Source organism: Portunus trituberculatus, chromosome 43, assembly GCF_017591435.1.
Source record: "Portunus trituberculatus isolate SZX2019 chromosome 43, ASM1759143v1, whole genome shotgun sequence".
Lineage (NCBI taxonomy): Eukaryota > Metazoa > Arthropoda > Malacostraca > Decapoda > Portunidae > Portunus > Portunus trituberculatus.
This window is the reverse complement of record NC_059297.1, coordinates 1,212,853-1,222,449: the sequence shown is the minus strand read 5'-3', so window position 1 is coordinate 1,222,449 and position 9,597 is coordinate 1,212,853.

The following is a 9,597-nucleotide window of genomic DNA, read 5'->3' as shown; positions in this document are numbered from 1 at the left end:
TTGAGATTTGTGTACGATTAGACCATTTTATTGTCATTAGGAAGGGTCTAAGGAAATTACATGATTAATGGCCACAGTCTTCACTATTTCAATCCCCTGCATGAGTTTCCGAAGCTGTATAAAATCACCAAATAGTAACCAGAATGAACACGGAAAGACGTCATGGTATTCAAGGGGTTAACGTTATACTACCACGTCTCGCTTCTAATGCACGTAACTTGAAGCAGCCTCGTTACGTTAAGAAATCCTGTCCACTTTTTGCCGATTCTCTGAGACCTATTCTATAACAAGGGTACCGACGAGGACAGAGGACAGGAGTCAACCTCTGCCTCATCATCTGCTAAATCTACTACTACTACTACTAAAACCTCTACTCCTATAACTTCCTCTGCTCCATACCTGTCTGCTATTTCTCGTACTCCCAGTAAGGGTGAGAAGACAGACAAGTCTAATAAATTAAATTTAACAAAGCTTGAACGTCAACGCCCTTCTCATGTCGTCGCCGCTCCCGCGCCGTCGAGAAGGAGTTCACACGCTCGCTCCCTCTCGACGAGCTCCGGGGAGTTAACAATTGATGAATCGATGGATGTCACCATTAGTAAGGGCCGGGAGAGGTCCCCCGGCAGCGCCTCTGAGCGCAAAAGGACTAAGAAAACGGCCGCCACCACAACTCTTAAGCCATAATGTTCAAGGTGTTACAGTGGAATTGCAGAAGTATTCGGAATAAAGATCCATATTTGTCACTTTTAGTGAACATACACAGGCCGTCCGTTATTTGTCTACAAGAGACGAGACTACAGGATCAGCCTGATCCTGCAGTGCTAAAACACTACCATCCGTATAGAAGATATGAGGGACACGGCGTTGCTATATACATACACAAAACACTGACACAAACAGAAGTGACGTTGAATACACCTCTGGAAGCGGTCGCGTGCAGGGTGAGATTCAACGACACGTATCTGGCTATCTGTTCCTCTACTTGCCTCCCAATACCTCCATTGTTGATGATGACATTACATCTCTTATTAGCCAGCTTCCGGGCAACAGGCTAGTTGTTGGCGACTTTAACGCCCATCATCAACAATGGGGAAGTGAGAGGTCAAGTGTACGTGGGGAGCAGATAGTAAACATTTTATTACAGACAAACCTCTGTCTTCTGAACGATGGAAGTGCGACTCGTGTAGATGATCGGACTGGTAACGCGTCTGCCATTGATCTGTCGTTGCTCTCGCCAGGTATACTCCTGACTTCTCCTGGGAAGTCATCGACGACTCCACGGAAGTGACCATCTGCCCATCTGCATCTCTTATGTACGCGACATCCCGCCCACCCCCCGCCCTCCCAAGTTTAACTTCAAGAGAGCAGACTGGGCAACCTTCCGTGGGGTTGCCGACGTGGATATATCTGGCGAGGACGTTGACACGATGGTCAGCAACGCAACACAATCCATATTACACGCTGCTGAGGCTTGTATTCCGAAGACTTCTGCAGTTTACACTAAGCATGGAGTCTCATGGTGGACAACGGATTGCCGACAAGCACTTCGTGAGCGCAATAGACGATACAGGTACTTCAGCCAGCAGCCCAGTCAAGCTAATTTCATAGCCTATAAAAGGCAAGGGCTCAGGCAAGGAAAGTCATCCGTAATGCAAAGAAAGACTCATTCAGACAATTCATATCATCTATTAACCGCACCACTCCTCTCTCCAAAGTATGGCAAACAATAAATATCTTAAATAACAGAAAACCATATATTCCTATCACCACCCTTAAAATAAATGATATTATAATTGATAACAAAACAGAAATAGCAAATGCTGTAGCAAGAAACCTCGAAGGAACAAGTCGTACTATGGGGAGCAGTCAGAGAGTGAACGAGAGACAGAGAGACAGTGAAGTGCCTGACGAACTAACAAAGTGTTACCCGTACTTTGTTGCCGCCCCTGCCCGTCCTGTGTGCCGCCGCCACCTGTTCCCGGTGACTCGTGTATAGTTGCTGTAATATAGAGAAATAAGGAAGAAGTGTTTCCTTCTCCCACTCTGTGTGACTGAGCTGAGTGAGAGTGGGTGCTATAGAAGCAGACAGCCAGGCCTGAGAGAGCGATCTGCCCGCCGCTCCACCCCAGCCGAGCCGCGCCACCCAGGTAAAGTCCTTCTCCCCGACACACGCCCCGAATCCCGAGAAGATTGTGAGGCGTCCCTCCTGAAGAAGAAGCTGAAGGAGGGTCGCAGCACTTGGTGTCAGGAGTGGGATCCTAAGGGCGTCTTGTGTGTTGTGGCGGAAGGCAAGGTACTACCTGACGGAGGTACAATGGCTGACGGCGAGCAGATCGTGAAGAAGGAAGTTGTGGGCGAGGAGCCGCCTTCAATGGCTGAACTCATGTGTATGTTGGTGGCGATCCAGCAGGAATTGACTACCGTCAGGCACGAAGTGACTACCGTCGGGCAGGGATTGATTACCGTCAGGCACGAAAACGAACTCCAATGTGCGACGCTGAAGAAGGAGATGAAGGAGTTGGGGCGATGGCAGATGCCATGCAAGCGACGGCAGGCCCAGTGAGAAGAATGAGTGCTCAGTCGCACAGCGCTCATCCCGTCTGCTCTGGGCTGGCGTCCGGCTGGCGGGTGAGACCGACGAGGAGTCTGAGGGCGACGAGACGGAAAACGCCCTCGGACTGTCTCCCACCCTGCCCTCCGCTAGCCCTTCCCGCAGCCGCCCCACCCAAGACTGCCTCCCCACCCCACCAACGGAAAGCTCGCTCTCCCCCTGCCGCCTCCCGCCTCGAGCTTCCTCCCAGCCAGCGGCCGCCCCCTCTGCGCCCCCCAGGCGGCCTAGACCACAGGAGTTCGACGGAAGGGTGTCGCTGGAGGCTTACCTGGCCCAATTCGAAGTCGTGGCTCGAGCGCAAGGCTGGAGTCAAGAGGAGCGCGCCCTGAATCTTGTGACAAGTTTGAAGGGGCCAGCCGTGGAGGTGTTAAGTCAGTTAACACCTGCACAACAGAGTCCTACACCGACGTAGTGGGCGTCTTGGAGAGGCGCTACGGACACCAGTACCAGGCAGAGGTGTATCGGGCGAGGTTCCGGGCCCGAGTCCGAGGACGCGGAGAAACGTTACAACAGCTGGCACAAGATTTGGAGCATCTGATGCGGAAGGCATACCCACGGGCATCAGAAGAAACTGCAACGCTGCTGATGAGGATCAGTTCATTGATGCGCTGGAGGACGCGCAATCGCAGATTTACGTGAAGCAGGCGCATGTTGCAAATCTGCAAGAGGCCCTTGCCCGGGCACTGGAGTTCGAGTCCTTCGTTAAGACTAGCGCCGGGAGGTCCAGGACAGACTCCGAAAGAAACCAACGCTACCGACGGAGCCGGGCGAAGGACGGGCCAGGGAGAAGCAGAGCAAGGCCGTTCAGAGGGGCATGTTGGAACTGTAAGGAGACGGGACATAGGAAGCAAGATTGTCGCCGGTCCCCAGCCCCCACTCGGTCTCATTCCGCCGAGCAGGTGGGGCAGTACGTGTACCAGCCCTGCTGCTGGGGTTGTGGCCAACTGGGCCACCTCTCTCGGTCCTGCCCCCAGAAGACGCAGGCGGGCAGGAGAACACGGGCGGGAAACACCGCCTGGCTGGGGAGCGGGGCCGCACACCAGCCGTCATCACCCAGGCCCCACTCCCGCTAACTGGCCGCCGCTCTGTCGCCGCTGCAGCTGCTGCCGCCCTCACCTCCCAGGTTGAAGGCGTGATCGATGGACGACCGTGTTGCCTTACCGTGGATACTGGGGCGGACAGGACGCTCGTCAGAAAGGGCATCATCGCATCAAGGAACCTCCCCTTTTGCCCCACAGAAGATGTGTGGAGTGACGGGGCACTGCAGCGCGATGCGGGGACCAGTGGAGGCGCGGATAGAGGTGGGAGGCGAGGAGATGCAGCTACCTGTGTACGTGGCTGACCTGGAGGAACCCTGCCTCCTGGGTATCGACTACCTGACGAAGGGCCGGGCTTGTATCGACTTCGGGAAAGGAACGCTGAGGGTACATGATACGGAAGTGCCCTTACTCCCCGAGGACGCCTGCCCTCAGGTAGCAAGCGCCCGGTCTGCTGGCCTGGCCTCAGGGAGCAGGACAAGGGCGAGCAACAACGGCGCCGGGAGGTGAGCGGGCGCGGTGATCAAGTGGAGCCAGCAGGTGAGGTGCAGCGGCTGCCAGCCGGGCGGGCAGCGGGGAGCGTGGCAACACCGGTCGCCACCAGCGGGCGGGCGGTGAGGAGCGCGGCGCACCCGGCCGCCACCAGCGGGCGGACAGCGAGGAGCGCGATACAGCCTGCTGAAAGGGACGGTGACGGAAGACGTGTGCCGGAGCACCTACGGGAGATGCTGCAGAAGAGTATGGAGCGTCTGAGCACTGAGCAAGCAGTACAGTTGCGGAGGATGCTGTGCGTGTACGCTGATGTCTTCTCGAAGGGAGACACGGACCTGGGCTGCACGAATCTGGTTCAACATCGCATCGATACCAGTGGCAGCCACCCAATCAAGCACGCACCACGAAGAATACCTCCCGCTCGACGTCAGGAGATGGAGAAAGCGGTGAGAGGCTTACAGGCGCAAGGTGTGATCGAGAAATCGAACAGCCCGTGGTCTTCTGCAGTAGTTTTGGTGAAGAAGAAAGATGGGTCGACGCGTCTCTGTGTAGACTACAGAGCCCTGAACGACGTCACGGTGAAGGATTCCTATCCACTACCCAGGATTGACGACACGCTGGATGCACTGACAGGTGCCCGCTGGTTCTCCACTCTGGATCTGAAGTCTGGCTATCATCAGGTGGAGGTGGCGGACGAGGATAAAGAGAAGACAGCATTCTCCTTTGGGCAGGGACTATGGCAGTTCCGCGTCATGCCCTTCGGATTATGCAATGCACCAGCGACCTTTGAAAGGCTGATGGAGCGGGTACTGGAGGGCCTGCAGTGGAAGACTGCCCTCGTCTACCTGGACGATGTGGTTGTTTTCGGACGCACCTTCGAGGAGGAGCTGCAGAGGCTGGAGGACGTCCTTCTGCGGTTGAGGAGAGCTAATCTGAAGCTTAGCCCGAAGAAGTGTCTGTTGTTCCAGCAGGAGGTGCCTTCCTCGGGCATGTCGTCAGCGAGGACGGGTGCGCACCGATCCACTGAAGGTGCGAGCTGTGGCAGAGTGGCCTGTCCCGACCAATGTGGGCGAAGTGAGGAGCTTCGTGGGCCTGTGCACGTACTATCGTAGGTTCGTGAAGGACTTCGCCAGCATAGCGGCGCCCCTGCACCACCTGACAAGAAAAGGGGCCCGATTTTGCTGGGATGCTGGGTGTCAGACAGCCTTTGAGCGGCTGAAGGAGGCGCTGGTGAACGCTCCTGTGCTGCCATACCCGGACCCCGCTTGCCCGTACGTCGTGGATTGTGACGCTAGTGCTGAGGGCGTGGGAGCGGTGCTGTCGCAGCTGAAGGACGGACGCGAGCATGTGGTGGCGTACTACAGTAACAAGTTCAGTCACGCGGAGAGAAATTACTGTGTCACGCGGAAGGAACTTCTGGCGGTGGTGAAGAGTCTAGAAAACTTTCACCCGTACCTGTATGGGGCAAAGTTTACTGTGAGGACGGACCACGCAGCCCTGCGGTGGTTGAAGACGATGAAGAATCCTGAGGGGCAGTTGGCGAGGTGGATCGGCAGGCTGGAGCAGTACGATTACTGCGTCGAGCATCGCCCTGGGAGAGTCCACAAGAACGCTGACAGCCTCAGCAGACGTCCATGTGAGCCTGAGTGTCACCATTGCAGCAGGAAGGAGCCAGAAGAAGTCTGCAGGCTGACACGAGTCCATGGCGCGGAGGGTGACGGAGACACGCTTCTGCAGGAGGCGCAGAGGAAGGACCCGGATCTCCACCCAGTAGTAAAGTGGCTGGAGGAAGGTCAAGGTCGCCCTGGCGAGCAAGAAGTGGCAGCCCTGAGCCCAGCTACGAGATTCTACTGGAGGCAGTGGGACACGCTGAAATTGAGTAGAGGAGTACTGGTGAAGAAGTGGCTGACACCTGACGGAGGGATGATGTACTGGCAGACAGTCATTCCTCGTGATATGAGAGCTAGCCTGATGCGGGAGATGCATGAGGGCGTCGCCAGTGGGCATCTAGGAGTGAAGAAGACACTCAGTCGTCTACGACAGCGGTTCTACTGGCTGGGGATGCGCAAGGATGTACAAGAATGGTGCCGAGTGTGTGACACCTGTAACGCCAAGAAGGGACCAGCACGGAAGGGTAGAGCGCCGCTACAGCTGTATCAGGTGGGAGCCCCGATGGAGCGAGTAGCAGTAGACATCGTGGGGCCGCTACCCGCGACTGCAGCTGGCAATCGTTACATCTGTGTTGCCATGGACTACTTCACGAAATGGCCCGAGGCGTACGCACTGCCGAACCATGAAGCAGTGACTGTAGCAGAGGTACTGGTGGAGCAGTTCTTCACCAGGTTTGGTGTGCCTGGAGAGCTGCATTCCGATCAAGGCCGCGAGTTTGAGTCGGAGGTATTCGGCGAGTGTTGCCAGCTAATGGGCCTGCGGAAGACGAGGACAACACCACTGAGGCCGCAGTCTGACGGGATGGTGGAGCGCTTCAACAGGACACTGGCTCAGGAACTGGCCAAATACTGTACAGAGGGACAGACAGAGTGGGACCGGAAGCTTCCGCTCTGCTCATGGCATACAGGTCTGCCGCGCACGAGGCCACCACCTACACGCCGGCCCGGCTTATGATGGGCCGGGAGCTTCGCCTGCCGGTGGACTTGACAACAGGACGCCCTCCAGATGAAGAACTGCCTACTGTGGCCACGGACTACGCCATAGCACTGCAGGAGCGGCTAGTGGAGGCTCATCATCAGGTGCGAGGACGACTTAAGCTGGCAGGCGAGGCCATGAGGCACCGCTATGACCGGGAAGTCGCGCGGCTGAGTTTGCAGTTGGCGACAAGGTGTGGCTTTACAACCCCGCCGGCGGAAAGGTCTCTCACCGAAGCTGCAGAGCCCCTGGGAGGGGCCATACACTGTCATCGAGAAGGTGTCGGAGGTAACCTTCCGTATTCGTCGAGGACAACGCGGGAAGCCCAAGATAATTCATGCTGACCGACTGTGGAGATACCACGGGCCGGGAAGTTCACCTGGGGCCAAGCCCCGTGTGACAGCAGCAGTGAGGAGGAGGAAGCTGCCCTTGCTATAGTAGCAGAGGACGTAACGGGGCCTGACGCCGGCCTCGTGGGCAGCGAGGACGGTGGAGCGGGACGAGCGGGGATGAAGAAGCTGAGTCAGGAGTGGGTGACTCACCGCCAGCCGCCGCCCGCCGCCCACCCCGCCAGCGTCGACCACCACGGAGATTGCAGGACTATATTCTAGATGAGGAAACAGATTTGAGTAGCTAGGATGTAAAATGTGGAGGACGAGACTAGGGAAATAGTCGAGACGACTATTTATGTGGGAGGGGGCAGTGTTGCGAAGGTGTATTGCAGCAGCCTCCCAGATATGTACGTGTGCCTGTGTGAGTGTGGAGCAGCGTCATAAGAGAGTACATATGGGTAGTACATATGAGCACATATGTGCAAACTTTAGCTAGAGGGTGAGCGAGGTGTTGGTTGCTCGTGTTTATGAAACTGTCGCACCTTAATGGAAGGGACGCTGAGCTAGGCCTCCATGACGGAGGAGATGTGACCCCGGAGGTCACGGGAGATAAGAGTGTGTGTGTGTGTGTGTGTGTGTGTGTGTGGTGTATGGGTGAGGGCACTGGCCAGCCCTGGGATAATTGTCATACGGTACCGTGTAAATAAAGGCATGCATGTGTGAATTGCTTGTAGCCAGCATTATCAGGGATATATTGGTAATTAGCGGTTAAGGTAGATAGCGTTACCTAATAAGCTGAAATAGACTCGTAAGGACATTGCCTGGCAGGTGCGACGGCACAGGAGGCGTGGTCTGTGGGGCACTGTGTGGCACCGACGAGGACAGAGGACAGGAGTGTAGCAAGAGACCTCGAAGGAACAAGTCGTACTCTGGGGAGCAGTCAGAGAGTGAACGAGAGACAGAGAGACAGTGAAGTGCCTGACGAACTAACAAAGTGTTACCCGTACTTTGTTGCCGCCCCTGCCCTGTCCTGTGTGCCGCCGCCACCTGTTCCCGGTGACTCGTGTATAGTTGCTGTAATATAGAGAAATAAGGAAGAAGTGTTTCCTTCTCCCCACTCTGTGTGACTGAGCTGAGTGAGAGTGGGTGCTATAGAAGCAGACAGCCAGGCCTGAGAGAGCGATCTGCCCGCCGCTCCACCCCAGCCGAGCCGCGCCACCCAGGTAAAGCCCTACTCCCCGACACACACGCCCCGAATCCCGAGAAGATTGTGAGGCGTTCCTCCTGTAGAAGAAGCTGAAGGAAGGTCGCAGCAACATATATATATATATATATATATATATATATATATATATATATATATATATATATATATATATATATATATATATATATATATATATATATATATATATGTGTGTGTGTGTGTGTGTGTGTGTGTGTGTGTGTGTGTGTGTGTGTGTGTGGGATGACAGAGAAACGGTTATATGCATTCATAGCTAAAATAAGACTTAATTGTCCTAACATGTAATACAATAATGTGAATGATAGTAAATATTGATCCGTAAAATACAGTACTACCTAAAACATTAACAGTGCTCACACAATATTAAAAACTTTACTCCAGTATTGTTGACAAAGGACCGGCCCCTCGCGTCTCTCTCCCTCCCTCCCTCCCTCCCTCCCTGCCAGTCCTCTTCCTACCGTCTCTCTCTCTCTCTCTCTCTCTCTCTCTCTCTCTCTCTCTCTCTCTCTCTTACACGGTAGCTCAGTGGTTAGAGCGCTGGCTTCACAAGCCAGAGGACCGGGGTTCGATTCCCCGGCCGGGTGGAGATATTTGGGTGTGTCTCCTTTCACGTGTAGCCCCTGTTCACCTAGCAGTGAGTAGGTACGGGATGTAAATCGAGGAGTTGTGACCTTGTTGTCCCGGTGTGTGGTGTGTGCCCAGTCTCAGGCCTATCCGAAGATCAGAAATAATGAGCTCTGAGCTCGTTCCGTAGGGTAACGTCTGGCTGTCTCGTCAGAGACTGCAGCAGATCAAACAGTGAAACACACACACACACACCACACACCGCGTAGTGAAGTGGATAGCACGCTCGACTCACAATCGAGAGGGCCGGGTTCGAGTCCCGGGGCGGCGAGGCAAATGGACAAGTCTCTTAATGTGTGGCCCCTGTTCACCTAGCAGTAAATAGGTACGGGATGTAACTCGAGGGCTTCTGGCCTCGCTTTCCCGGTGTGTGGAGTGTGTTGTTGTCTTAGTCCTACCCGAAGATCGGTCTATGAGCTCTGAGCTCGCTCCGTAATGGGGAAGACTGGCTGGGTGACCAGCAGACGACCGAGGTGAGGTGAATTACACACACATACACTGACGGTGGTAGCTGAGGTGTTGCACGAGGATGGCGTAAAAGAATAAGTTCATGTCCATCACTTCGCCCCGATAGAGCTATACAACTGGTGGATAAGCCTTGCTCCACAT